The sequence below is a fragment of the Littorina saxatilis genome, linkage group LG5, assembly GCF_037325665.1.
Source record: "Littorina saxatilis isolate snail1 linkage group LG5, US_GU_Lsax_2.0, whole genome shotgun sequence".
In the NCBI taxonomy this organism is placed as follows: domain Eukaryota; kingdom Metazoa; phylum Mollusca; class Gastropoda; order Littorinimorpha; family Littorinidae; genus Littorina; species Littorina saxatilis.
In genome coordinates this window covers 43,293,851-43,302,186 of record NC_090249.1, presented here as the reverse complement: position 1 = coordinate 43,302,186, position 8,336 = coordinate 43,293,851, and positions in this window count along the sequence as shown.

The window sequence follows — 8,336 nt, the reverse complement described above, 5'->3', positions numbered from 1 at the left end:
CGCTAGGGCTCTCACACACTGAGTTGTCATACCCGCATTCCACACATTCGTTCTAGCTTCCGTTGAGGACGGCTGCCAGTACGGTCAGACGCTGCTCAAAGTTGCCAAAAACGGCCGTTTGCGCAGCGTCTCACTGTTGTGGCAGCCGTCCTCAGGACGGCTGAGAACGGAAGCTAGAACGGATGTGTGGGATGGGGGTATTAGTGTATGATTGCTCATTTCCTGTATCTTGCAACACCCTCATTAGTGTGTCCACTGCAAAAAAAAAATTATTTCTTTGTTTTCATTATATTTTTTTAACAATTTACATTCACTGGGCACAGTTTAATCAATGAAGCCTGGGCTAGAGGTGCACGACAAAGTTACCAACCGGGTGGGAGCCAGCCGCGGTGTTGAATTGGTTGATATTGAGATTTGTTGTGATTTCAACGAATCAGACCCCGCGGTTTGTTTTCTCCCGGTTGGGTGGCACCCACTTTCGGTTCGTGCTCCTCGGACCAGGACTCACCCAACCGGTACAGGTTCATAACAAACTAGAAAGTGTTGTAATTGCTCTTCATCGATAACAAGTGATGAAAGTCGCGTGTTCATTTATAAACTTAATTGTTTTATATATATGCCAGGGGGATGGTTCCACATAACTCTCGCGTACTGTTGTCTATATCTAGAGCGCTTACTGTTGTCTATATCTAGAGAGCTTACTGTTGTCTATATCTAGAGCGCTTACTGTTGTCTATATTTAGAGCGCTTACTGTTGTCTATATCTAGAGCGCTTACTGTTGTCTATATCTAGAGCGCTTACTGTTGTCTATATCTAGAGCGCTTACTGTTGTCTATATCTAGAGCGCTTACTGTTGTCTATATCTAGAGCGCTTACTGTTGTCTATATCTAGAGCGCTTACTGTTGTCTATATCTAGAGCGCTTACTGTTGTCTATATCTAGAGCGCTTACTGTTGTCTATATCTAGAGCGCTTACTGTTGTCTATATCTAAAGCGCTTACTGTTGTCTATATCTAGAGCGCTTACTGTTGTCTATATCTAGAGTGCTTACTGTTGTCTATATCTAGAGCGCTTACTGTTGTCTATATCTAGAGCGCTTACTGTTGTCTATATCTAGAGCGCTTACTGTTGTCTATATCTAGAGCGCTTACTGTTGTCTATATCTAGAGCGCTTACTTTTCTTTTTTACAATCTTGCCAATAACGTTCTGCCTCGCTTGGATAAGATTTTTTTCTGAAAAAGGGCGGGTTACTTTAAAACACTAGGGTCAAGTAGTTGAAGACAGCGCCGAAGAACCGTTTGTTTTGAAACAGGAGAAACCCGAAACAACAGTGCGAAGACTTTCTGTCCACATACTATTCTGGATGGTGTATACACACAGACTAGTTTAAACACGCACTCCTTTTCGTGAAAACAGTTTTGCTCACCACCTCAGATCTGGCCTGGCTCCACTTGAATACATACCAGAAACCGACACCCTGACTGCTTGTATTTGTCAATTGTGTGTGTGTGTGTGTGTGTGTGTGTGTGTGTGTGTGTGTGTGTGTGTGTGTGTGTGTGTGTGTCAGTGTGTGTCAGTGTGTGTGTCAGTGTGTGTGTGTGTTTCTGTAGTTTTGTTGTTGCTTTTTTTTTTTAATTAATTGATTACCTCAAAAGCCATCTGTGGCTTTTACGAAATTGATTAATTAAAAAGTCACACTGTGCCCCGAGAACACCCAGACCGTTCGTTTTGGGTATGTGAAGATAGCGTCCTTCCAAAGTAAACCACCGATCATCTGAAATACCATATATCCGCCCAGTCTTGTGAGTGTGTGTGCGTGTGCGTGTGCGTGTGCGTGCGCGCGTATGGTGTGTGTGTTCCGGGGAGTCGTTTCACTTTTCAAACACTTTTTTTTAAAGTCCTGACCTGTATACCTGCAGGAAAACCTCATTGTGGTTTTTTGCTTACCTTTCAGGCGATACATACCACATCTGCTGTTCGCGCAGACGTCTTCTGTCCCTCGTTGTTACGTTTGGAGAATCCTCCATTTGCTCTCGTGTCTCCGGTTCGATTTTGTGTTGAATAAAGTTTGTTGAAATGTGTTGGAAATAGTATTTGTGCTGATTGTTGTGTAACGTGTGTGAATGTTCGATTCGATCGAGGCTTTTCAAGTTCTTACTGTTACAATGATAAAGTTGGTTGGGCAGTCCCAGTTGAGTACTTATGCTCTGCCTAAGGAAGTAAATTGTGCAAATTACAAGATGTTCTACTTGGGATTAAATAATCAGCTGTCAGATTTACCACTTCTTCCAAGAATTAGTCACGAAAGTTTAATATCATATGAAAAATCCTCTTTGCTTTTCCGCCAAAGATTTGTAAATGATTTATTGTATCAGGAGCATTGTTGAATTATCTGAGCATCTTTTTCCGGTATTTTGTTTCTTAAACAAAGCATATATTAAAAAATCACGGACAATGACCTTATACCTTCTGTTTCGGCAAATCAAAGCACAACATTTGTAAAAAGTAGATACAACCTGTAACGGAATACTGTTTCTAAAAATGTAATCACGAAAATATGTGTATTATTTGTTTCACTTCCGCAACTTGACATTTTCCCAGAAATGGTCACAAACGTTAATTCTACTCGCATCAACGTTTAGTTCGAATGCATTATTATGAGAAGTGTATAAGTAACCTCATCAAAAGGCGATTGTAATTACCTGAACAATAAAGACAATTTCTCCGAAAGTGTGTAGGTGTGTGGCCTATAGTGTTGTTGATGCAACCATTCACGGTAGTTGCTCATTCGCTTGCGACGGCACGCACACATGCACACACTCACACGCGTCAATTCAAGATACAAACACAACTTACATTGTACTAACACTAGTCAATAGACACACAGACGTTTCTTTCACACTCAAAACATTGTACCTAAGACACACACAAAACAGTGTACAACAGACACGCGTCATTGCGTGCGCACCACACTCAAAACAATGCACCACAAACACGTATCATACACACGTACTCAAAACACTGCTGTACAACAGACACACACGTACTAAAAACACGGTACATGTAGGCTACAACAGACACGTGTCACACACACACACACACACACACACACACACACACACACACACACACACACACACACATATATACACACATACATATACACATACACACACACACACACATACACACACACATATATATACACACACACACACACACACACATATATAAATATATATACACACACACCCACACACACACACACACACACACACACACACACACACACACACACAGCAACTGCGATCAAAGTCATTATGCTTCAAATCATTGACACGGTGATTTGTTTTCCTTATTCAAATAAACGAACGAACGCGCGCGCAGACACGGTGAAGTTCAGCCGCAGTCGTCGATACTGCAGCGTGGTGTCTGAAACAAAGAAATTGGGTTCATGTGAACAGAGTGTGTGCAGCAGACAAGATCAAGAGTTAAAACATAATTCCCAATGGAATGAATTAAACAAATCGTTAAAATGTTGAAGACAACTGTGCGAAAATGGAAATTCAAAAGCTTAGAAAACAGACTTGCATCAACACAAGAGCAGCATTTAGAAAACTATCACAGCTACTCTTCATTGCATGACCATTTGTGTCTTTGATAATTTACAAGGACACAAAATCCAATCGATTATTATTCTCTGATTGCATTCTGACCTTCGGATTCCAAGTATAGTTATTATCAGTGTCTCTGTTGTTTGTTCTACCACTCATTCTTCTTCGGACCAGAGAAATGTATCTCTTTGGAGCTTTGAGTGCACTTGGTGTGAAGAGACAGTGCGATGAGGATAACAGGCAATCAATTTCACTCCTTCATTGTGCTAAAACCTGATGCTGAAATTCCGATTGGATTTGTCAGCTTCAAACCAGATAACGTGAAGTTACATTTTGGACAGACAAAGAGACTAACGCTATATGTATCGAAACATTTTTACGAGGGCCATAATCGATGCTAGAAGTTGAGTGCCACCAACCCAGGCTCAAAATCCATCGGTAACAAATTAAACAATTCAACATGTCAGTGGACAAGGAGAGGGGGGAGCTACAGAGAAGAAGACCAGGAGAGACGGAAGTACATGGAGAGGCAACGTTTTCCTCAGCAGCTTACCTTTCTCTGTGGCATAATCGAACAGGGAATGGTCTGGTAAGACTTCCAATGCACCAGAACAAGTACGAGAAGACGACCGAAAAATCTTGAAACAAAAAAAGGAAGAGTGAGCAGAAACAAAATAGTTATATTATAAATCAGAAAAAAAATAAAAGTAACTAAAAGAAATCGTGCAACAAGGAGAGTGGAGGGACAACAAACATCAACTGTAAACAAACCAAAACAAATAGAAATATAGCAAATCAGTACATGCAGGAGGTGCATGCACAAAAGAAACAAAATCAGCAGCAGAATAAGTCAAAGTGGCAACAAGGACAAACAGCAGAAAAATGCTGGAGGGGGAACTCAGTGCCAGAACAAAAAGCAGCAGGGTTAAATTAACAGGGGAATCCAAACAAGAGGGCAAAATACAACAGAGAAAATGCAGCAACGGCAACACGAGAGAACACAATAGAATGGGAACACAACGACAGGGGAACGCACAATAAAGAGAACATGACGAGGGTATATTCCCAGCAAGGTAACGCAACAACAGAATGGGGAGTGGGGCTGGGGTGTGACGCAACAGCAGGGAGGACGCGCCAGCGAGGGTACAGAACAGCAGGGTAACGCACCAGCAGGTAACGGCAGGGCCGGGATCGCACCAGTAGGGGATCGCATCAGGGGAACGCACCATCATGGGAACGCAACGGCAGGGGAACGCACCAGGACGGGAACGCAACGTCAGGGAAACGCACCAGCAGGGAAACTGACGCACCAATAGATAGCGCAACGGCAACAACAGAATGGGGAGTGGGGCTGGGGGGGGTGTGACGCAACAGCAGAGGGGACGCGCCAGCGAGGGTACAGAACGGCAGGGTAAGGCACCAGCAGGTAACGGCAGGGCCGGGATCGCACCCGTAGGGGATCGCATCAGGGGAACGCACCGGCAGGGGAACGCACCAGCAAGGGAACGCAACGGCAGGGGAACGCTATGACAGGGGAACGCACCAGCACGGGAACGCTATGACAGGGGAACGCACCAGCACGGGAACGCAATGACAGGGGAACGCACCGGCATCGGCAAACGAAACTCGGCGACGTAACTCGGATTTTGGAATCGAAAATTCAGCGACGAAACTCGGCATGTGAAAACGAAAAATCAGCGACAAAATTCGGCATCTGGAAACGAAAATCAGCAACGAAACTCGGCCTTTGAAAACGAAATACTTCGCATAAATTTAAAAACAGTGACAAAACTTTGCAAACGAAAATTAGCAACAAAACTCGGCATGGAGAAACGATAATCAGCCATGAAACTAGGCTTTTTGGAACTCAAAATCAGAGAAGAAACTCGGCATTTGGAAACGAAAAGTCAGCAACAAAACTCGACATTTCAAAGAATGTTTCGCAGTTGGAACTCTGACGAATTGATTGTTTTGAGCCATTCTTTTCCGATTGGTTAACACAAAAACGAAATATACACGAGGGTACATTTCACTCCGAACGAGCAAACACAAAAGCATCAGAAATGGAAAAGTTTGAAAAGCGCAAGTATATCAGTCTGCATCCTCTCGCCTTTACGGTTTATTGCTTTAGTTTCTGTTTTAATTAGAAATCTGAAACGGATAATAGCAATTCTAAAAACAAGAGGCGAAGCCTTCAAGGCTCCCGTAAGAAATAAACAAACAGTAACATAACACAAACTCACTCACTCCGTAACACACACACACACAAACACACACACACACACACACACACACGCACACACACACACAGTTAAAACTAACGCATCATATCAACTCCATGTATAATTTTCAAAAGAAGGCAAACAGATAAAATGACAAGGGTAATAGGTTAGGTACCTGCCATGTGGGCACTTTTTCCACTGCTGTCCTCAGTCCTTTCATCAAGACTTGTCACCATGCCGAGTAGATCTAAATTCGGAAGTCTTCATGTGGCTGAGGCATATATATCTGACATAGCGTCGATCTTGTTGTAGGTTAACCTCCTTTCTGAAACAAATGGCAAAATGCGATTAGTTATGATGACTACAACCTACACAAATATAAACAGTGTTTTGAAACAGAATAGCCAGGTTATACAAGCCACTTTACCTATGCAGCAATATGCGAAACATGTCGACTGCAGCAGCCTGGTTCTTAAAATAATTCTGACGGTCAACACAGCCAGAAATGCCAACAAAGACAAGAAAGCTGTTGCAAGGTAAGCTTACCAAACGTTACATAGCGAATCATATGATAGTGCGTAAACAGCAAACAGTAGATCTACAATCAAAGAGAGGATCGAGTCTGGAATGAAACGCGATACAGATCTAGCATTCAAAAACTGTCTTTCACGTTCAAGGAAGTTGTTGCAAAGTACTTAAGACTTACTAAATTGTACAGACAAAACCATGACAGTGCATGTTTTGAATCTGAGGAAAAAATCGTGATCATTTTGACTTTGAGAACAGATTCATTCCGTTTCCTTATATCTGCATGTTCAAGTAAATGGTGGACAGTTTTTTTCGGGCAGAGTAAACTTAACTTGAGACTCTACTGCAAGTCTTGAAATTCACATAAATCGAACCACGAGCAAAGACATCCAAACATTACAGGCACTTTAGATCAACTCATTTCACTAGAGGTGACTGCCTAGCACTGTGTTTGACATCCGTGTCTGCTGAAATAAAAAGAAATTAAAACAAAACGGATTAACAGTAGGTGACACGTTATCAGAGTGGGAGACACTGGATCTGTCTCTGAACTTACCGGGATACGGCTGCAAGATCGACGCTGACTGCCGCGCTTTCGACAGCTCTTCCTCGCGTGGACATTGGAAACACGCTGTGCAGATCAAATTGTAGGAAATCTCCCTTTGGTATCTTCTTTATTTACTTTTCTGGAGCTTAGAAACCGAACAACATGAAATCGTCTTCCCCGGCGAATCGGCGAGGTGAGAACTGGACCACAATCCTTCGCGCGACCCCTGACCTGATCTTGACACCTGACCTGCTTTCTGCATGCCAAACACGACACAAACCAGTCAACTGCTTGTACCCCTTCAAAACCCCCCACCACCCGTTTTCTTTGGATACACGCTTTAACTACACACATGCCGACACAATGTTGATCATTGCTTCAATAATTTGAAGATGGTGCTTGAAAATTAACCACGTGAAATGAGTATTTCGGTGTTTAGCCAAAAATGTTAAAGTTTCTACCACAGACATACACACATACATACGCACGCACGCACAGACAGACACAATTTACCATCGCATAGGCTACACTTACGTGAGCCAATAATATTGAATTCGTGTTTTTCTTGTGTTTGAACCTTTAAAACTGGCCTAAGTTTTGAACACAGAGTACTGAAAAGATCTCCAGTAGCAGCCGTTCAAAGGACCTGAGCAGTGTCAGTGACTTAATTCAGGGAAATCGCCAAACGGTAACTGACAACAAACACACAACGCATCGTGGTCATTGTCGACAAATACGGCCGCGATGGTAAGTTAGCTATCGTAGCCCAAAACGCCAACAAGTACTATGATACAAAAATCCTGAAGTCAGAGTGTATCTGCAAGAAACATGTGATGGGTGTGTGTCTGTCTTTTTTTATGTTTGTTTGTATGACCATTTTTGTACAAGATGTGCACCTTTTTCAACGTTGTGAGCTAAGTTTCATTTTTCTTGTTTGTTTCTTTGAAAAATTTTGTACAAGTTGTGCACCTTTTCATTTCAAACGTTGTGAGCTAAGTTACAACCACGCGGATAAAATTGCTTTGTCTAAAGCAATATGAACCTTTCTCAGACAATGACAAAGAGATATCACACACACCCACACACACAACACACACACACACACCAGAAGCAGAGAACAAACAAAAACATCTCTAGACAATACAATGGCAGTGCATCACAACATTGAAAAAGTCTTTCAACGATTTTTCAGTACGTGAAGAATTTTAACGCACTAACTCTAAACACAACAACGCGACAGGACATCTCTGTCCGCGGACATCAGTCACAGGCGCGACTTGTGTCAACACGCGTCACGACAATCGTCTTCTTACCGCAAGCTTAATCAAAGTGTCAGTGGACACGTCAAAAACCTGACAGAACAGTTTTAATCGTCTTCTTACCAAAAGCTTCAAGATGTCACTGGACACGTCAAAACCGTGAC